The sequence below is a fragment of the Mustelus asterias genome, chromosome 2, assembly GCF_964213995.1.
Source record: "Mustelus asterias chromosome 2, sMusAst1.hap1.1, whole genome shotgun sequence".
Classification (NCBI taxonomy): Eukaryota; Metazoa; Chordata; class Chondrichthyes; order Carcharhiniformes; family Triakidae; genus Mustelus; species Mustelus asterias.
In genome coordinates this window covers 69,320,230-69,343,313 of record NC_135802.1, presented here as the reverse complement: position 1 = coordinate 69,343,313, position 23,084 = coordinate 69,320,230, and positions in this window count along the sequence as shown.

Genomic DNA, 23,084 nt, shown 5'->3' with positions numbered 1-23,084 from the left:
CAAGTTGGGCCGAAGGGCCTGTTTCCATGCTGTAAACCTCTATGACTCTATGACTCTAAAATACAGCTAAAAGTTTTCTATGAGAAATACATGAGACAGACAAGATGCCTTGATAGTGAGGTCTTTCCAGATAGCTAACTAGGTTTAATACTGTGACGCCTGTTTTGAGAAAAATAAGTTGTTCTGATTCTAAAGAATTGCTCAGAACAAAGGGGCTCTAACAGTACAACCCACAATAAGGGTCTTATTCTAAAAGGTAACAGATTTTCTTTATATTACAAACTTAAGTAAACAAGGGGTCAGATCTTTGAACTCCGCGAAGAAATCAGATTTTAGCATTTAGAGGTTTGATGTCTTATTAGATCTCCATGTAAACTCAGACAAAGACAGTATAAGCTACATTTTATACTTTGGATTGTAAGTATATAACTAGCTATTGTTTGCTTGCATATCCTGACAATTGTATTTCTTAAATGGATTCCAAGCCAGTATTTTTAGATGAATTAGTTTATCTTGTATTTACACTTGGTGGTATTTGAAACAATATTATGCTATAATCCAAAATTTAAGATTATAATAGAGTGCTGTATGGTAAACAGTAAAAAGGTTGTAGTCTCAATCTGCAAGCCTCATGAACCATAACTCTTCTAGAATTCATAATTGTAAGATTTTTAAATTCTGATGGAAGAGACTCTAAGAGAGACAGATCTGTTTTTCTTTCCTGAGACAATTTTCTTCAGTATAAAAACTCAGAGAAGAAAGGCCATTTATTTTAAGACCAAATTTCTATCTAGCACAGCTGCTTAAACTCATGATATTTTAGAATATCTTTTCAGTTAAAGTTTTAATCAGGCAATAAATTCAAAGGGAAGATCTCGCCTTGCTGAGGAAGTGAGGTTGGGGTGGGAGCGGAGTTAAACATAACAGGACATGGGTGGATGGGATTGGGTATAGTCTAAATGTCAGATCTGAAAAATTATTGAACTGATATTAATGTTGCATTCCATTTGGTGTCGGCTCCCACAACATTGTGGGAAGTTCCAGATTTTGATCCAGCAACAATAAAGGAACTTTCTGTTTGGATGGTAAGAATAGGAAGATGATGTGGAGTGACAGCTTTTTACACACCTGCCTATATTGTCAATTTAGGTGGTTGCAGGTTTGAGGGATGCTGCTGAAAAAGTAGCTACAGTGCATCCTGTAGGTAGTACATACTGTGCTCACAATACACTGGTGATGAATGGGGTGTATGTTTAAGCTAGTAAATTAAGTGGCAATCAAGCGGCCCACTTTGTCCCAAGTGCTTTCGGACTCCTTGAATACTGTTGCAGTTGCACTCAGCAGGTAAGTAGCGAATATTTAAATATTTTTAGAGAGAGTCAGCCAGCGCCTAAAGCCAGTTCAGTAAAATTTTACTCGCAAGGCACAAGTTGAAAAAGAGCAGGGCAGGTCCCTTGATATCCTAGTCAATGCAACAATCTTCAGCCAGAACTGCTGAGTAGATGATCCACTTTGGCCTTCTCCGAGTTCCCCAACATTTCAGATGTCAGGCTTCAGACAACTTAATTTACTCTATATGATATTAATAAACAACTGAAAACACTGGCTACTGCTAACGCCATGGGCCCTGACAATATTCTGGCAATATCATGATGACTTGTGCTCCAGAACTTGCTACTCCTCAGTACAGCTGTTCCAGTACAGCTACAACAGAGGCATCTATTCAGCAATGTGGAAAATTGCCCAGTTATGTCCTGTACAGAAAAAGCAGGACAAATCCAATCTGGCCAATTACCGCCCCATCAGTTGACTCTTGATCATCAATAAAGTGATTGAAAGGGTCATAACAGCACTATCAAGCACTTGCTTAGCAATAATCTATTCATTAATGCCACCAGGGTCACTCAGCTCCTGATGCCATTACGGCTTTGGTTCAAACATGGACAAAAGAGGTGAAAGTCATTACCCTTGACATCAAGGCTACATTTGACCAAGTGTGGCATCAGGGAATCCTGAAAAACTGGAGTCAATGGAAATCAGGAGGAAACATCTCTGCTTATTGGGGCCATAACTAGCACAAAGAAAGATGGTTGTGGCTGTTGAAGGTCAAACATTTCAGTTCCAAACATCACCACAAGTGTCCCTGAGGGTAGTGTCCTAGTCCCAACTATCTTCAGCTGTTTCATCACTGACCTTCTTTCCATCATAATGTCAGATGTAGGGATGTTTTCAGATGACTGTAAAATGTTCAGCACCATTCGCAGATACGGAAGCAGTCTGTCCATATATAGCCAGACCAATATCGAGGCTTGGTGTGGCAAGTAATATCCATGCCACATAAGTGCCAGGCAATGACCATTTCCAACAAGAGAGATTGTAACCATCATCCTTGACATTCAATGGTATTAATATCGCTGAATCCCCTATTATCAACATCTTGGGGATTGCCATCACCCAGAAACTGCACTGGATTAGCCATATAAATATTGTGGCTACAAGAGAAGGTCAGAGGCTAGGAATCCAGTGGTGAGTAACTCACCTCCTGACTTGCCTGGATGAGTGCTGCTCCAACACCACCCAAGAAGATTGGCAACATCCAGGACAAAGCAGCCCACTTGATTGCTATCCCTTCCACAAGCATTCACTCCCTCCCCCAACAATGCACAGTGGCAGCAGTATGCATCATCTGCAAAATGCACCACAGGAACTCACCAACACTACTGAGACAGCACATTCCACATCCAGAACTGCTACCATCTAGAAAAACAGGAGCAATAGACACATGGAACACCATCACCTGGAAGTTCCCCTCCAAACTATTCACTATCCTGATTTGGAACTATATCACTGTTCCTTCATTGTTGCTGGATCAACACCTGGAACTGCCTCCCTAACAGCACTGTGGATGTCCTTACATCACATGGATGCAACAGTTGAAGAAGAAGAAGAAGAAGAACCTTCTCAAGAGCAGCTAGGGATGGGCAATAAATATTGGCCTCGCCAGCGACACCCCAAACCGTTGAATTAATTTTTAAAAAGTCAGTTTGGGGATTAGAAATTTTCAACTGGGAAAGGAAAAAGAGGAAGGAGGCCTTTGGGCAGAATAGCTTTGGACTGGTTCCATGAGAGTCAAACATCTGCTTAAGGGACAATGTATATCTGTGACATCAGATTGTCTCTCATGTTAAATGTCACATGTGGAATCTTTTCTTGTCAATGTTGCTTTTAGATTGTTTGTTCCAGTAAAAGCCCTGAAACTTGAAATCTTGTGTGATTTTTTCAGTCAGGCACTGGAATTCAAATATCTTTTTGAAACACTACATGGATCATAACGCAAATGAATTTTGTCTTGATGCCTGGGGCTGTCACTCTCAACTCACCTCTGCAATTCCATTTTTTTTGTCTATTTTTAAATCAAGGACTGAGGTCTGTGCTGAGTAACCTTTCTAGAATCCAAACTGAGCATCAGTGAGCAGGTTATTGCTAAGTAATTTTATGAAGTAAGTGCCACTTATAGACCACACTGTCAACAATATCTTCCATCAGTTTGTTGACGATTGAGTGTGGACTGATGGGGTAGTGGCCAGATTGCGTTTGCTTTTTGTGAACAGGAATACCCAGGCAACTTTCCACATTCTAAAGCTGATTCTAGTGTTGTAGCTCTACTGGAACAGTTTGTCTGTGGGCAGAACTAGTTCCAGAGCACGTCTTTGGTACAGCTGGGATGTTGTCAGGGCCCCATATTCTTTGCTGTCTATCCAGTGTGTTCAGCTGATTCTTGATATCATGTGGAGTGAATCAAATTGACTGAAAACTGACATCTGTGAGCTGGGAAACTTGACCAGAGGATAATATGATTTGCACCCAATTCTGTACCTAACTATCGGAAGAAATTCCCTAATAGATAGTCTTTTGAACGCATTGACTACTTTTTGAAGAGTGTCATCAACAAAGAACATATGGGTGGAGATGAGAAATAATATGAGGAAGAAGACACCGGTAGGAGTAATCTATAGGCCCCCAGCTGTACTCTAGGGTGGAGAATAAATCAGAAGATAAAAAGGGCATTTAAACAGGCAGTACTTTAATCATGGGTGACTTTAATCTTCATGTAGATTGGAAAAATCAAATTGGCAGAGGTAGCCAAGAGGGAGAATTCATCGAGTGTATCCAGGACAGTGTCATAGAACAATATGTTGTGGATCCAGCCAGGGATCAGGTGGTTTTGGATTTGGTAATGTGTAGTGGGTCAGGTTTAACAAAGAATTTTAGAGTAAAAGTTCCCATAGGCAACAGTGACCATAACATGGTAGAATTTAGCATTCAATTTGAGAATGAGAAACTTGGGTCAGAAACAATTGTGCTACACTTAAATAAAGGTAATTATAAAGGAATGAGGGCAGAGTAGGCTGGAGTGGACTGGGAAAGGAGTTTAGCAGGAAAGATGGTTGATCAGCAATGGCAAATGTTTCTGAAAATAGTCATGACTCACAACAAAGATATATTCCAGTAAGGAAGAGGGATTCTAGCAAGTGGATAAACCAATCATGATTTGGCTAACTAAGGGAGTGAAGGATAGTATTAAACTGAAAGAAAGAAACATCTTATGTGGCAAAGATTAGTGGCAAACCAAAGAATTGGGAAAGTTTTAAAAAACAACAAAAGATGATCAAAAAAATAAAGAGGGAGAAGATAAAATATGAGGGTAAACTAGCAAGTACTATAAAAATGGCAGCAAGTGCTTCTTTAAATGTATAAAAAGGAAGAGAGAGGTCAAAGTGTATATATGTCCCTCAGAGAATGGAACTGTGGAAATAATAGTGGGGAACCAAGAAATGGCAGAGGAGTTAAACTGATATTTTGTGTCTGTCTTCATGGGGGAAGACACTAATATCATTTCAAAAAGACCAAATAATTGAGAGGCAGGAGGTGGGGAGGAAATAAAAACAATAACAATTAGGGAAAAAGTACTCAGAAAACTAATGGTGTTAAAGGCTGATGTCTCCTGGACCTGATGGGTTGCATCCCAGGATATTAAAGAAGTAGCGACAGAGATAATGGATGCTTATCTTTCAAGAATCATTAAATTCTGAAAAAGTCCCAGAGGATTGGAAAACTGCCAATGTAACACCTTTATTCAAAAAAGGTGTTAACTATAGCCCTGGTAGCTTAACATCTGTCATTGGGAAAATATTAGAGTCCATTATAAAGGATGCAATAGCAGATCATTTACAAATGCATAATACAATCAAGCAGAGTCAACATGGCTTCATGAAGGGGAAAGCATGCCTGACAAATATATTAGAATTCTTTGAGGTGGTAGTGAGCAGGGTGGATGAAGGGGAACCAGTGGGTGAAATATACCTGCATTTCCAAAAAGTGTTCGATAAGGTACCACACAAAAGATTACTCAATAAGTGGTGTTGGGGTAGTATATTCGCATGGAAAGAGGATTGGCTCTGGAAGACAGAGAGTTGGGATAAGAGGGGTACTTTCAGGATGACAACCTGTAACAAGTTGCATCTCACAGGGATCTATGCTGGGGCCACAGTTATTTACAATGTTTATTAACGATTTGGATGAGGGAAGTGAATACACTACTGCCAGGTTTGCTGCCGTTAAGTATGTTCAAGGCTGAGATAGACAGATTTTTAATCAGTTAGGGAATCAAGGGCTTTGGAGATGAAGCGGGAAAGTGGAGTTGAGGATTATATCAGATCAGCCACGATCTCATTAAATAGTGGAGCAGACTTGATGGGCGGAGTGGCCTTCATCTGCTCTCACGTCTTATGGTCTTAATATCAGCACCTTTGACGAGATCACCAGGTTATTGAAGATAAGAAACAGAACGGAACCTCGAGACACCTCCCTGAGGACTTTCATTGTCATATTAAAATAATACAAATGTCCACTAACAAAGTTATTTGCTTCCTTTCAAGAAGTTGTCAAACCAGTTTTACGATTCAACAGATAAATCATTCGCTTCACAGTGAGACCACAATGCCTTGATTTATCCAAAACTCCAAACTTGAAATGTTTAAAGTTGCAATTCAAGTTGATGAAATTCGCTGGTTTTTCGGTTTTTGTTTTTCGGTTAACCCAAACATAAAAGTTATTATGTTATTTACCTGATACCATAATTTTATTCAAAAAATAGGAAATATTTTGCCCAGCTTTAGGGAAAAGAAACATGTTTTATTTTCTGATTAGAGTTTAGATCAGCTCTGTAATTATATGTTTGGCATTGTTTTTACCTTCAATATTTTAAGTTATTGATATACGATTAAGGTGAATGAGTTCTCGTGAAAGTATATTTGTAAAGTTACTCAGATGTTATAGAACAAAGACGTTATGTATATAAGATTTCATATCAACAGATTCCTACATTCACAAAGGCCACAATTTGCTTAAGTGCAAGCGTGGATAGATCATTGCATTAGAAAATGAACAGAACCACTCAGTATGTATTGAAATGCAAAATACTGTTGATGCCTGATCTCTGAAATTAAAAGCAGAAAATGATGGACCTTCGTCAGAACTAGGAAAAGTAAAAGGCAAGTAAAAGTGGAGAGTGTGGGAAAAGTCTGTGATAATGTGGAAAACAGGATAAATTAAAGAGCTGGTGGTACAGGGTGAAAGGGAGAGCAAATGGAACGCGTTAAGAAACAAAGAAACAAAAGGTGTCTCTAGAGGAATGAATGGCAGGATTATTAGTGGCTGCCATCCAAAAGTAAAAAGAGAAAAAACATGAGCAAGGCTAAAACATACAAAGCAAAGGAAACAAAATAGGTGAAGAGATTATGGTCTGAAATTGTTGAACTCAGTGTTGACCCTGGGATGCTGTGAAGTGCCTGACTGAAAGATAAGATGTTGTTCCTTGGGATTGTCTCAAACTTCATTGGAACATTGTGGGAGGCTCAGAACTGAGAGATCAGCATGAGAGCAAGGAGAAGAATTACAATAACAGGCAGCCGGAAGCTCAGGTAAAGTGGTACACAGTCTGCATTTGATTTCCCCAATGTAGAGCAGACCGCATTGTGAGCAGCAAATACAGTCAACTAAATTGAAAAAAGTAGACGTGAATTATTGCTTCACTTGAAAGGAATGTTTGGGGCCTGGGAGAGTGAGGAGAGAGAAGACAGAGGGGCAGGGGTTACATTTCCTGCAGTTGAATAGGAAGGTTACATTGAAAGGGGAAAGGCTGTGGGGGTGCTGGAAGGGTGGATCAGGGTATCACAGTGGGGATGGTCCCTTCAGGATACTGAATGGTGAGAGGTGCGTAAGTTGTATTTGGTGGCGCCATCATGCTGGAGGCTGCAGAAATGACGGAGGATGAAATGAAGGTTGTTGGGGTTGAAGATGAGGGCAAGGAGAAGAAGCTTGTTGTGGCTCTGGGAGAAATGAAAGGGATGAAAGTAGAATTGCAGGAATGAGACAGACACGGACAAGGGCCCTGTGAGGGGCTGGGGGGAATCTTCAACCATCATGCTTGTGCAGGATCATTGAAACAGCTATTCATTTGCCCTTCTCCCCTACTCTTTCCCCATAGCCTAGCATTTTTTCCTCTTCACACATATATCCAGTTCCCCTTTGAGAATTACTATTCAATCTGCTTCCACTATATTTTCAGACAGTGGATTCCAGATCATAACAACTGATTGTGTCAAAACATTTCGCCTCATTTTCCTTCTTTGTTTTGCCAATCACCGTATACTCTGGTTACCAACCCTCCTGTTATGACTGTGATAACCAGAAATGGATACTATACTCCAGCTGGGGCCTAATCAATATCATATAAAGTCAGAGACTAATATCCTTGCTTTTGTACTCTATGCCTCTCTTTATAAGACCAAGGATCCTACATAATTTTTAACACACTTTTCAACTTGTCCTGCCACCTGCAAAGCTTAGTGTGTGCACAGTCCTATGCCTCCCTGTTCCTGTATCTCCTTTAATATTCCATCATTTTGTGCCTTTTTGCATTTTTCATGCCACATTCTATGATAATGTGCATCTGCCCATGTGTCACGAAAATGTGCCTGATGTCAACCAATCACTTTTAATTTACCGGCTGGAAACACAAATTGAACTTTTTAAAAGCAGAGATTAAGGATGATTTGATTTCATGCAAAGATGGCTATCAAATTTGCATCACTATACTTTCACATTTCAATCCATTGTGATGGAGACACCAGGCGTGCAAAGATCCATCAATACCAATGACCAGAGGAACAGGAGTTCTCCACACATCCTGTAGCCATTAGAAAGGCAATTTGTCAATCACCTGAGAGATTCAACTGGTGGAGATAAAGTGTTAAACCGAATCACTTGGATAATGGGACCCTCGCTGAGAGGTGGTTCCCAAACATGAACTCATTAAGGTACACTGGGAATGCCTTAAACACAATCATTTGAACAATGGGATCTTGACTGAGCGCAGTAAGAAGTCTCACAACACCAGGTTAAAGTCCAAAAAGTTTATTTGGTCGCACAAGCTTTCGGAGTGTCACTCCTTCTTCAGGTGAGTGAGGAGTTGTGTTCACAAACAGGGCATACATAGACACAAACTCAATTTACAAAATAATGGTTAGAATGCGAATCTTTACAGGTAATCAAGTCTTAAAGGTACAGACAATGTGAGTGGAGAGAGGGTTAAGCACAGGATAAAGAGGTGTGTATAGTCTCCAGCCAGGACAGTTAGTGAGATTTTGCAACCCCAGGCAAGTCATGGGGATTACACAAAGTGTGACATGAACCCAAGATCCCGGTTGAGGCTGTCCTCATGTGTGCGGCACTTGGCTATCAGTTTCTGCTCCGCGATTCTGCATTGTCGTGTGTCGTGAAGGCCGCCTTGGATAACATTTGCCTGAAGATCAGAGGCTGAATGGCCTTGACTGCTGAAGTGTTCCCCGACAGGAAGAGAACACTCCTACCTGGTGATTCATCTGTAATGAATGAACGGATGAATGAACACCGCTCGACAATCACCAGGCAGGAGTGTTCTCTTCCTGTCAGGGAACACTACAGCAGTCACGGGCCTTCAGCCTCTGATCTTTGGGTAAGCGTTCTCCAAGGCGACCTTCACGACACACGACAACGCAGAATCGCTGAGCAGAAACTGATAGCCAAGTGCCGCACACATGAGGACGGCCTCAATCGGGATCTTGGGTTCATGTCACACTATTTGTAACCCCTCCGACTTGCCTGGGCTTGCAAAATCTCACTAACTGTCCTGGCTGGAGACAATACACATCTCTTTAACCTGTGCTTAACCCTCTCTCTATTTACATTGTCTGTTCCTTTAAGACTTGATTACCTGTAAAGACTCACATTCCAACCATTATCTTATAAATTGAATCTGTATCCATATATGCCCTGTTTGTGAACACAACTCCTCACTCACCTGAGAAGGAGTGACACTCCGAAAATGTGTGCTACCAAACAAACCTGTTGGACTGTAACCTGGTGTTGTGAGACTTCTTACTGTGCTTCCCCCAGTCCAACACTAGCATCTCCACATCTTGACTGAGAGGCAGGATTCTCAGACATGAACTGATTAAGCTACAAGCGGGACATAACAGTAGAACTCTGTTTGAATCACTCTGTGATGGTCATGTGAAAGGCATGCCTTTTGTGTGTAAGCTTCCATCCTCTGAGGTAAAAGCAGCAGAGATGCTGACTAGATAAAACCTGAATGGAATCTGGGTTCATGAGTATTGAACTTACACATTCATAATCAACTTGTTTGGTCAGGTTATGAGCACAACTACACATTAGGAATACAAGTTCTGTAGCCATCAAGTGCTGGAGTGAGACCTGAAGTGGGGATGCTGGCGTTGGACTGGGGTGAACACAGTAAGAAGTCTCACAACACCAGGTTAAAGTCCAACAGGTTTATTTGGTAGCAAATACCATAAGCTTTCGGAGCGCTGCTCCTTGAAGGACAATCCTTGAAGGAGCAGCGCTCCAAAAGCTTATGGTATTTGCTACCAAATAAACCTGTTGGACTTTAACCTGGTGTTGTGAGACTTCTTACTGTGAGACCTGAATCCAGAGCTTCAGGGACAGGGATGCCACAATGACTAAATTTTGACAATCAGTCCAATACTAAAATTGTAAATGTTCTGGATTTAGGACATATTACAACCAGCAACTCGAGTTATACATCAATTTCATTTACGTGAGCGAGTTGGAAAAATGATAGCCCAATAGCATATTTTAGCATAGCACGATGCGATGATGCATTGAGAAATTGGAGTGAAAAGCAGGGATACATTAGTGTGATGTTATCAATCGTACCGTAATTCTCTGAGCAGGCAGGCTTTTTGACCCAGAGGATTCCTGACGAGTGAGTCCGTCCCTCCCACTCTGATGTCAGTGGTTAACAGGTAAAGAAAGTTTGCTGGAGTTTGGTGAAGTTGGAGTGAGTGAACAATGTGATCCTCACACAGTTACTGAAGATGCAGTGCTCCTTTTGGATATCTTACCTGCTCCTTGCATTGACTGCCTTGGCACTCAGGGCTTCTGCCGCTGGTGACAACAATGGTAAATCTCAGGCTTCCACGTTTTAAAGTTGAGGATTTGTGAAAATTACGGACCGTATTGTGTTTTCGGAGGCGTTTGCGGTGGTTGTTTTATAGCGTGTGTTGTGAAAGGTTGGTGGTTGATCAGCGCTGCTGGGGAGCTCTGAGCTGTGTGGGTCAAGCAGTGACACTTGGAGGAGGTGGGTTTGAATTCTGCAGCAATGCCATTCGGAAAGTACTCGCGGAACTAGTTCAATGCGTTTGTTTACAAGGATTGCTGTGTTAGTAAGCACATGGAGTCGTTGGTCACTTAAAAAAAAACCTGAGAACTGCAAAATGTTGCTGCCATGATTCGATAGGGACCAAACATATTTTTAAAAAATCAGTCCTAAGACAATTCAATTCTTCCCCAGTTTCATTGTCTGCGAACCACTTGCCAATATCTCGAAAGACTTGCATTTATGTAGCCCTTTTCATGAATTTTACAGCCTTTTTATTTGTCCTCATTATTGTGAGAAACCCAACACATTTTCAAAACAGCGATGAGATAATGGTCTTATTGTGATGTTGATTAAGGGAGAAATATTGGGCAGGACACCAGGCCTTTTGGCTGAGATCAAGCGTGAGATTAGGTGTAATGCCTGTTCTTGTCAGATTGAATATAGTATGCCTCTTTTGTGGAGTCCATGAATTGGATTCAGTTTGAATTTGAATTGTTTTTTATGGAGCAAGCGAGGAAATGGATTAAGGACTTGCTCTGTCCACTCTACACATTGGCTTCGTAACTCTGAGAAAGGAATAACTTCTCTACTCTTTGAAATAGTATGATGGGATCCTTTTCATTCTCCTAACAGATGAGGGCCTTTATTCAATGTCTCATCTGAAAGAGGGCGCCTCCAACAGGGCAGCACTGGTCAGTACTGAGATGGAGTGGCAGTCAACTCTGTGGACTCGAACTCTGAACTTTGTGACTCCGGGATATAAATGCTACCAATGGAGCCATTGATGACAATATATGGCATGAATATAGCATTATACTTTGTAAATTTTGCTTTGATATTTTTGGGATGATTCTTAAAATATTGAAAAAGCTAACAAGCAGAGCTGCTTTGTGTTGCATCTTGAAATGTAACTGGAGTGATTGCAGTGCATCTCCTGTCAGCAAATAGTTGCTGTTGCATCCAAAGCTAATCTTGGGATGGGATGCTAAGAAACCTAAATAAAAACTCAAGAATAACATTCAATACATGGTCAAACTTGGAAAGAGTAAAAGAAAATTTGACAACTTTATAAAATATGTAATTTTCTTCAGGTAATGTCAAACAAAATGGATCTAAATTATGAGCATACAAACATATGAATTTGAAGCAGGAGTAGGCTATTCAGCACATGGAACCTGCTTCACTATTTGTTAAGATTATGGCTGATCTGATTGTGGCCGCAACTCAGCTTCCCTGACTACCCCCTGTAACCTAAGATTCTTGATTGACATGATAGTCAATCTAACTCAGCCTTAAAAATATTCAGCGACCTTGCCCTCACTGCTCCCTGGAGAAGAGAACACCACTGATTCACTACCCTTTGAGATAAAATGTTTCTCCTCATCTCTGTCTTAATTGGGCTACCACTTATGTTTAAACTGTGACCTTCATTTCAAGTCTCTCCCTTCAACCTTTCAGCATCCACCCTATCCAGTCTCCTCAGAATCTTTATTATCTTCTTTCAATAAGATCACCTCTCATTATTCTAAACTCCAGTGGATACAAGCCCACCTTTTCTTCACAAGATAACCCCTTCATCATAGGAATCAATTGAGGGAATCTTCTCTGAATTGTTTCGAATGCAATCATACAATCGACAGTGCAGAAGGAGGCCATTTGGCATGCCAACAATCCCACCCAGGTCCTATCCCTGTAACCCGACATATTTATTCTCCTAATCACCCTGACACTAAGAGGCAATTTATCATGGCCAATCAACCTAACCTGCACATCTTTGGACTGTGGGAGGAAACCGGAGCACCTGGAGAAAAACCCCGCAGACACGGGAAGAATATGCAAACTCCGCACAGAGAGCAACCCAAGGCCGGAATTGAACTCGGGTACCTGGTGCTGTGAGGCAGCAATGCTAACCACCATACCGCCCCTTTTGTATATCCTTTTTTCGGTAAGGAGACTGAAACGGTACACAATACTCCAGATGTGGTCTCACCAACTGTAGCAAAACATCTTTACCTTTATATTTCATTCCTCTTGCAATATACAACCTCACTCCATTTGTCTAACTAATTACTTGTTGTACCCGCATACTAACTTTTGTGATTCACGAGCAGACTCTGATCTCTCTGTACCTTCGAATTTTGCAATCTCTCACCTGCTATATTTATAAATGTACTTGTTTATTTGAAAAAAAATAAACATTGCATTGAAGATACAATACTTTGCAATGCATCTTCTCAGTGGAAGAGTTTGGTCTTATAGTATTGTCTGCTTTTGCTGTTCTGGGCAGAGCTACTCTCGATAAACAGGAAAGTTCCAAGTCAGCTTGGATTCCACCTTCTTTTGCCAAATCTTCTCCCTGTTATCAAAGGGTACCTATTATGCCCTTTGTATCAAAAATAATTTCCAGTGTCTAATTTCACTTTTTTTGAAGTCAGTATAATTATTCAAATTTAAGCTTAAAATACATGGATTTTCTTTTTAAAACTATGTCTACTGTATTGTCTCCCGATAAACATTTGTACCTGTTTGTCTTATGCTGTGATTTTTTTTTTGTTTTGTGTATGCCACTGCTCCTGTCTGATCCAAACAAGTAACATAACTTTTTTAAAAGCAAAGTTTATTTATTAGTCACAAGTAGGCTTACATTAACAGTGCAATGAAATAACTGTGAAAATCCCCTGGTCGTCACACTCCGGCGCCTGTTCAGGTACACTGAGGGGGAATTTAGCATGGCCAATGCACCTAACCAGCATGTCTTTCAGATTGTGGGAGGAAACCATAGTACCTGGAGGTTTTAAAACTATGGAAGGCGAACACATCTAAGTTCCACTGAAAGCAACAATGAAGAAATCAGAGTTCTGATCTATATTGCTAAACCAGTATAGTTCAAGTCTGGGGTTGTACTGCCAAAAATGCAAAATGCATTAGGTCCTAGTCTCTGACGCACTGCAGAAACACTCAACTGGCGCTGGCATGAGAGTTGAAGAATAGAATTGAGAGGAAAGACTTTAAAAATCTCCTTATTTTCCAGCATTGAAATTAGGCAAAAGGAAATCTTATCGAGCTCCCTATACCAAGATCATTTCAAAGTACATTTTCAAATTAAAATAAATTGAAAGGCAATCTTGGTACTAACTCACCAAAGAAAACTTGGGACTGATGTTTCAAAACACTTCATCATGCAAAATGCATAAAACCTATAATCTTGCATGTATAGTACTGCAGGAAAAATGGTGGATTTATTCACGAGGTATTTACATATTGTGCTGATTTGCCAATTCAAGTTTATTTATTGATTAGTGTCACAAATAGGCTTACATTAACACTGTAATGAAGTCACTGTGAAAATCCCCCAGAGGTTTCTGTTGAGGTTAGTTGGAATGAACTGAATTCCCTGCTCTGTGATTTTTGTTGTAAAATTCTGAGCGAGATCACTGCCATATATTTTGCTTGGTTTCCTTCCAATATGTGTCACATTTTAAAGTGGTAAAGGAAACCTTTGGAATTCAAAGCAGTATATTTGTCAGCTCATTCGTGTAGACCTGTGAAATGTTTCAGGAAGTGGCTGCAGGAAAACGGAAAGGATAGTCAACATGAGAATGCATTATCAGTGATTGTCTCAGTGCCAAACATTCTACTGATGTAAATGCAACACTTAACAAAGAAGTCACAGCAATCCTATTCACTTGTTATTCTTTAACATGTAAAGGCCGATCAGGAGCCAGTGTGGGTCAGCAAGGACAGAGGAGATGGGTGAACGCATATTGAGAAGGGAAGGTGGAATCCAAATTGACTTGAACTTCCCTTTTTATTGAGGGTAGCTCTGCCCAGAACAACAAAGTAAGAAGCTTAACAACACCAGGTTAAAGTCCAACAGGTTTATTTGGTAGCAAAAAACACACAAGCTTTCGGAGCCCCAAGCCCCTTCTTCAGGTGAGTGGGAATCCTGTTTGTGAACAGAATTCCCACTCACCTGAAGAAGGGGCTTGGGGCTCTGAAAGCTTGTATGGCTTTTGCTACCAAATAAACCTGTTGGATTTTAACCTGGTGTTGTTAAACTTCTTACTGTGTTTACCCCAGTCCAACACCAGCATCTCCACATCAGAACAACAAAAGCAGACAATATTATAAAAGCAAACTCTCCCACTGAGCAGATGCAATGCAAAATGTTGTATCTTCAACGCTATGTTTATTTTTTTCAAATAAACAAGTACATTTATAAATATAGTAGGTGAGAGATTACAAAATTCGAAGGTACAGAGGGATCAGAGTCTGCTGATTCATGAATCACAAAAGTTAGTATGCAGGTACAAGTAATTACAGTGCATCCCCGTTTTAACGCGATGGTTGGGGTCCATAAAATGTTATTGCGAATGTTATCGGGGTCGCACTAAATTAGGGTCGCGCTAATTCACTAAACCAGAAATAGCAAAAAAAAGGGTCCGTCGCGCGATCGCGTCATATCTGATTTCGCGCTAAATCGGGGTGCGTAAAATCGGGGTTCCACTGTAGTTAGACAAATAGAATGAGGTTGTATATTGCAAGAGGAATGAAATATAAAGGTAAAGATGTTTTGCTACAGTTGGTGAGACCACATCTGGAGTATTGTGTACAGTTTCAGTCTCCTTACCGAAAAAAGGAGGTACAAAATTGGTGGCACGGTGGCACAGTGGTCAGCGCCAGGGACCCAGGTTGAATTCCCAGCTTGGGTCACTGTCTGTGTGGAGTCTGCATGTTCTCCCTGTGTCTGTGTGGGTTTCGTCTGGGTGCTCCGGTTTCCTCTCACAGTCCAAAGATGTGCAGGTTAGGTTGATTGGCCATGCCAAATTGCCCCTTAATGTCAGAGGGACAGCTAGGATAAATACATGGGGTTAGGGGCTGGGTGGGTTTGTAGTCAGTGCAGACTCGATGAGCCGAATGGCCTCCTTCTGCACTGTAGGATTCTATGAAAGCCTCCTTCTGCATTGTAGGATTTGATAATTCTACGATTCATTCACATCTGGAGTCCAAGTATAAAATTGCAAATTGCCTCATACAACAGATGTTGTTCCCTTATCTTAGTGATTTGATTTGATTTATTTTTGTCACATGTATTAGTGTACAGTGAAAAGCATTGCTTCTTGCGCGCTATACAGACAAAGCATACTGTACATAGAGAAGGAAAGGAGAAAGTACAGAATATAGTTTTACAGTCATAGTTTTGGTGTAGAGAAAGATCAACTTAATGAGGAGTAGGTCCATTCAAAAATCTGATGGCAGCAGGGAAGAAGCTGTTGGTTGGTATGTGTCCTCAGACTTTTGTATCTTTTTCTCGACAGAAGAAGGTGGAAGAGAGTACGTCCACCATGCGTGGGGGCCTTAACTATGCTGGCTGCTTTTCCGAGGCAGCGGGAAGTGTAGACAGTGTCAGAGAGTGGGAGGCTGGTTTGAATGATGGATTGTGCTTCGTTCACGACCTTTTGTAGTTTCTTGTGGTCTTGGACAGAGCAGGAGCCATACCAAGCTGTGAAACAACCAGAAAGAATGCTTTCTATGGTACATCTGTGAAAGTTGGTGAGAGTTGTAGCTGACATGCCAAATTTCCTTAGTCTTCTGAGAAAGTAGAGGTATTGGTGGGCTTTCTTAACTATAGCGCGGCATGGGGAGACCAAGACAGGCTGCTGGTGATCTGGACACCAAAAAACCTGAAGCTTTCGACCATTTCTACTTCGTCCCCATTGATGTGGGCAGGGGCATGCCCTCCACTGCGTTTCCTGAAGTCGATGACAATCTCCTTCATTTTGTTGACATTGAGGGAGAGATCATTGTCGTTGCACCGGTTCGCCAGATTTTCTATCTCTTTTCTGTATTCCGTCCCGTCATTGTTTGAGGTCCGACCCACTACGGTGTTGTCATCAGCAAACTTGAAAATCTAGTTGGAGGGGAATTTGGCCACACAGTCATAGGTGTATAAGGAGTATAGTAGGGGGCTGAGGACAGAGCCTTGTGGGGTACTGGTGTTGAGCATGATTGTGGAGGTGGTGTTGTTGCCTATCCTTACTGATTGTGGTCTGTAGGTTAGGAAATTCAGGATCCAGTCGCAGAGGGAAGAGCTGAGCCCCAGGCCATGGAGTTTGAAGATGATTTTTGTAGGAATAATAGTGTTGAAGGCTGAGCTATAGTCAATAAATAGGAGTATGACATAGGTGTCCTTGTTATCTAGGTGTTCCAGGGTTGAGTGCAGGGCCAAGGAGATGGCATCTGCTATGGACATGTTACGGTGGTAGGCAAACTGTAGTGGATCCAGGCAATCTGGGAGACCGGATTTGTTTCATTCTATGACTAACCATCAAAGCACTTCATAATGATAGAGGTCAGAGCCACCGGACGATAGTCATTAAGGCATACTGCTTGGCTTTTCTTCAGTACCGGGATGATGGTCGTCCTCTTGAAGCAGATAGGGACCTCAGATTGGTGTAAAGAGAGGTTGAAGATGTCTGCAAATAGCCCCCCAGCTGTGCTCATCCGGGTACCCCATCCGGGCCAGTCGCTTTCCGTGTGTTGACCTTTGAGAAGGCTGTTCTGATGTCTGCAATGGTGACCTTGGATACAGGTTCATCTGAGGCTTCAGGGGCGGAGGGCATACTCTCTGTATAGCACGCAAGAAACAATACTTTTCGCTGTATACTAATACATGTGACAATAATAAATCAAATCAGATCAAAATCAAATAGTGAGAAAAATTTCTCATTCCATGCTAACAAGCCACATTTAGCCCTAACTCATTACCTCGTTGCAGTGTGGCTGTTTGAAGTAGAGTTTTCGCCGCAAATACTATAAACACTCAATTGAAATGTGTATAAACAGCATGAACATTTTCCCTTTTTTTTACTGCACCAGAAATACTGGGGTTTTTTGTATGTGTTTGAGTCCTTCCCTTACTTCCTTTCCAGTTATCATGTTGAGAAATGGCATTAGCACATGGAATGTTTGTGATGTATGTGCCATCTCACAGTCCCACCAGACATGAGGTGCTGCCATCACTGGACCAGATTTTCTGTAGGAAAGTAAGTAAAAGATACAAAAGCAACAGTGCACGTACAAGATTGTGCATGGATTTTAAGCTTATTCTTGTTTTGAATGGAATTCAACCTAGGGCAGCATCTCTGTTTAAGTGAAGTCAGATGTAAAAATACTCGAATCTGAATTAATTAAAAAAATCGTCTATGTTTGAGTTCAGCATTGAAAACCAATAAAAGAACCAGATTCACAACAATTCTGTGGAGCTGTTTACTGATTGACATGTTAGTATTGGCCAGATGACAGCCAGTGTTTACTGTGTGTGTGTGTGTGTGTGTGCGTGTGGGTGGAGTGCGGGGGGAGGGGCAGGGGGGAAGCGGGGAGGATGTCATATGCAACAAAGTGTAAGAAATAAAGGTAAAATCATTCTAAATTATGAAGAAATGGCTAACCAAACACTCTGTCATGTGAAAACCTTTAGTAAGTAAATTTAAAATATGTTACAATGGGACAAGAAGCCTGAGCTACTCAGTAGTGAGGCTGGAATGCTGACTGCTGTAAGCTCCATCTATTGGTAGAAATGAAGCTGCTGGTGTGACTGGAACCTGTGTCAGCTAATAACTGCTCACACATTAGTGGGAACATTACAATCTTGGCAGAGAATAGTGATGTCCATTCTTTGTGGCATAAAATAAGCAGCAATTTTTAACATATTGGCCAATTCCACACAGAGATTTACGTTATTGGAAAGAGAGAGAGGACTTGGGTTAGACAGGTTAACAATGGTCAAGTAATGTTTAGACATTAAGACAAAATCTGAGTACTGCTGATGCTGGAAATCTGAAGAAAAAAACCAGGAAATGCTGGATGAAAATGCTCAACCGATCTGGCATTGTAATCACTGGCATTGAAATGGAAAATCGACGGTCGTAACGAAAAATGAAGTTGTATGTCACATCAGTTTCAGGAACCCAGTCAAAAAGATTAATGATATTGAAGAAATCTTTTCTGGTTGACAATGGATAATGATATTGTGGTGAACCATAGATGGCTACCACTATGGGTACTGAACCATAGATGGTCAGCACTATGGGTACTTGTACATATGTTACTGTTGTTACTGTTGGGGTTAGGGTTGGGGTGTTCTACCTGTTGGTATTGTTCTGTGGTACACTCCGGTTGGCTCCGCCTACCTGTAGGAGTATAAAGGTCACTGCACTGCCTAGTGACCCTTTAGTCTGGGATTGTATTGTTAAGCAGTATGCTCCATTCTTGTTACTAATAAAAGCCTTTATTTCCCGGGTACGATCCAGCCTCCCGAGTGATTTTAATCGCGTATCAATTTTATTAGTAACAATTTTTGGTTGAAAAAAAAACCATGGAGCAAATGTTAAAACCCGATCGGCTTACCTTAGATCCGCGTGCAGCTGGAGCATCGAACACTTTCGACCATTGGTTGAAGTGTTTCCAAGATTATATCGATGCCTCAACAGCCATTCAAAACGACGCCGATAGATTGCGGGTCCTCCACGCAAGGGTAAGCGACACTGTGTATGCAACAATCCGCGATGCCCAAGACTACAAAGGGGCCATCAAACTACTTAAGAAACTGTACAACAAACCGCCAAACGAGATTCATGCTCGGCACCTACTAGCCACTCGACGGCGGCAGCCCGGCGAAACGACGGCACAGTACCTGCGCGAACTTCAGCAGCTAGCCAGAGCCTGCAATTGCAAGCCAGTGTCGGCGACCCAGTATACTAACGATTCGTGGCGGGAATCGGCTCATCCTCTTTTCGCCTGCGGCTGCTAGAGCAAGGTAACTTAGACCTAGCTAAGATGGTGGAATTGGCTGATGCGATGGAAACGGCCTCCAGAAGTCTTGAAACTTACCCCACCGACCACTTGGGAACATCGTGGCAAGTACAGCCACTGACTCAACTCTACCCAGCGGCTCCTAGGAACTGCGCGATCGTGCTTTCAACCTCGGATCTGACGGCGGCAGCAGCTCCAGGTGGCCCGCGGTGCTATTTGTGTGTATTGGCAAAGCACCCTCGTCAGCGATGTCCGGCCAGAACGGTATTTTGCTCCGCGTGTGGGAAGAAAGGGCACTATGCTAAAGTGTGCCGAGCTCAACCACCTTCGAAGCCAAGCAGTGCGGCGTGTGACTCTCCAGGATCTGTCTCCTCATCTCTGGCTTCGTCGAGGTAATTCACGAGCGCCGCCATTCCTGAGGACGACGACGCAAGACACGTGCGACCTGCGAGTGCCGCCACTTTCAACGCCATCGACCATGTGCGATCCATGGGCACAGCCATTTTGGTCGACACCAACCGCAGACGACCAGCAGGTGTCATCATCATCAACCATCTCAGCTGCCTGCAGTTGCACTCAAGATTTAATGGTGGCGTCAATCATCCTGGACCAGGCCAAGCCTCACAGACTCGACAAGTCCATGGTGGACATAGAGGTAAACGGACGCCTGATACATTGTCTGTTTGACAGCGGGAGCACGGAGAGTTTCATTCATCCTGACACCGTGAAACGGTGCGGTCTCCGAGTACAGACTGTCAGACAGACAATTTCTATGGCGTCGAGGTCCCGATCTGTTACTGTTCTTGGGAGCTGCGTGGTAAACCTAACGGTGCGGGGCACAGTTTATGAGAACGTCAGGCTCCTCGTGTTACCGCACCTTTGCGCTCCGATACTCCTGGGACTAGACTTTATGGTCCACCTGAGGAGTGTAACCCTGCAGTACGATGGGCCACTCCCTCCACTTTCAGTGGGAGAACAGCAGCCTCCAAATTGCCCAGCGCGTTCCACGTGTAGCCTCTCGACACTCAGAATAACCCTGCTATCTTTATTTGAGAATCTCGTGCCAGGCTTCAAGCCCATCGCAACTAAGAGCAGGCGTTACAGCGCTGAGGATCGGATCTTTATTCGATCTGAGGTTCAGCGGCCCCTCAGGGAAGGGATCATTCAACCTAGCACTAGCCCATGGAGAGCACAAGTCGTGGTGGTTAAAACTGGAGACAAGCCCCGGATGGTCATAGACTATAGTCAGACCATTAATAGATACACGCAGCTGGACGCGTACCCTCTCCCGCGCATATCTGACATGGTCAACCAGATTGCGCAGTACCGGGTGTTCTCCACCATCGACTTGAAGTCAGCCTGTCACCAGCTCCCCATTCGCCCAGAGGATCGAAAATATACGGCCTTTGAGGCGGATGGTCGTCTCTACCACTTCTTAAGGGTCCCCTTTGGCATCACGAATGGGGTCTCGGTCTTCCAGCGTGCAATGGACCGAATGGTGGACCAAAACGGGCTACGGGCTACCTTCCCGTACCAGGACAACGTCACTATCTGCAGCCATGACCAGCAGGACCACGATGCCAACCTCCTAACGTTTTTACGCACTGCGTCTCGCCTGAATCTGACCTATACCAGGGAGAAGTGTGTATTCAGCAAGCGCCGCCTAGCAATTCTCGGTACGTGGTGGAAAACGGGGTCCTTGGCCCTGATCCAGACCGTATGCGTCCCCTCCTTGAACTTCCCCTACCCACTAGCATCAAAGCACTGAGAAGATGCTTAGGCTTCTTTTCGTATTACGCACAGTGGGTTCCCAATTATGCGGACAAAGCCCGTCCGCTCATAAAGTCTACCTCTTTTCCCCTGGCAGCAGAGGCTCGCTTAGCCTTTGAAGGGATAAAAGCTGACATCGCGAAAGCCACGATGCACGCTGTCGATGAGTCCATCCCCTTCCAGGTGGAGAGTGATGCATCTGATTTCGCCCTGGCCGCCACACTTAACCAGGCGGGCAGGCCCGTCGCCTTTTTCTCTCGCACCCTCCAAGGCCCTGAAATTCGGCACTCCGCTGTGGAAAAAGAGGCTCAGGCCATTGTGGAGGCCGTCCGGCATTGGCGCCATTACTTGGCTGGAAAACGATTCACCCTGCTCATGGACCAGCGGTCCGTGGCGTTCATGTTCGACAACACGTTAAGGGGTAAGATCAAAAATGATAAAATCTTGAGGTGGAGAATCGAACTCTCCACCTACAACTATGATATCATGTACCGTCCGGGGAAGCTCAATGAGCCCTCAGATGCCCTGTCGCGTGGAACATGTGCCAGTGTGCAGGAGGACCGGCTACAGGCCCTCCACAATGATCTCTGCCATCCGGGGATCACTCGGCTCTTCCATTTTGTAAAGGCCCGGAATCTACCCTACTCTGTAGAGGATGTCAGGTCGATAACTTGAAGCTGCCAGGTACGTGCTGAATGCAAACCGCACTTCTACCGACCTGACAGGGCACACCTCATTAAAGCCACTCGCCCTTTTGAAAGACTGAGTGTTGATTTCAAGGGCCCCCTTCCTTCGACAGATCGGAATGTGTACTTCCTCAACGTGGTTGACGAGTACTCCCGATTCCCTTTTGCCATTCCCTGTTCAGACATGACCGCTGCCACGGTTATCAAAGCATTGTGGGATCTTTTCACCCTGTTTGGTTACCCCAGTTATATCCACAGTGATAGGGGTTCGTCGTTTATGAGTGACGACTTGAGGCAATACCTGCTCTCAAAAGGGATTGCCTCAAGTAGGACTACGAGTTACAACCCCAGGGGTAACGGGCAGGTCGAAAGAGAAAACGCTGCAGTCTGGAAGGCTGTCTTACTGGCGTTGAGGTCTAAGGGTCTTCCAGTCTCCCGTTGGCAAGAGGTACTTTCTGATGCGCTCCATTCTATCTGGTTCCTCCTGTGTACGGCAACCAACGCTACCCCACATGAGCGGATGTTTACCTTCCCTAGGAAGTCTTCCTCTGAGACCTCACTGCCGTCTTGGTTGACGTACTCAGGACCTGTCCTCCTGCGGCGGCATGTTAGGACCCGCAAGTCCGACCCTTTGGTTGAACAGGTCCATCTCCTCCACGCCAACCCTCGATATGCCTATGTAGCATATCCTGACGGGCAAGAGGACACGGTCTCTATTCGAGATCTGGCGCCTGCAGGGGACCTGGAAGCCCCAGTCGCTCCCGCACCCCTGGTTAGGGACCCCTTGCCCTTTATCTCCCCATCTGACACGGCGCGGGCAGTATCGGGACCACCACTTAATCCTCTTACTCCCGTGTACAGCTTGCCTGAGTCCAGGAGATTGTCGCCACCTCGAGGCGTTCTTGAGTCCAGGAGATTGTCGCCACTTCGTGGTCCACCCATCCGTGAGGAACTGGAGGAGTCACTGGACACCGCCTTGGAGAGAGAGTCATCACAGTCACCAGAACCGGCGCTACCGCCAGTGTTGAGGAGGTCGCAGAGACGGTGCGGCCCTCCAATACGACTGAACT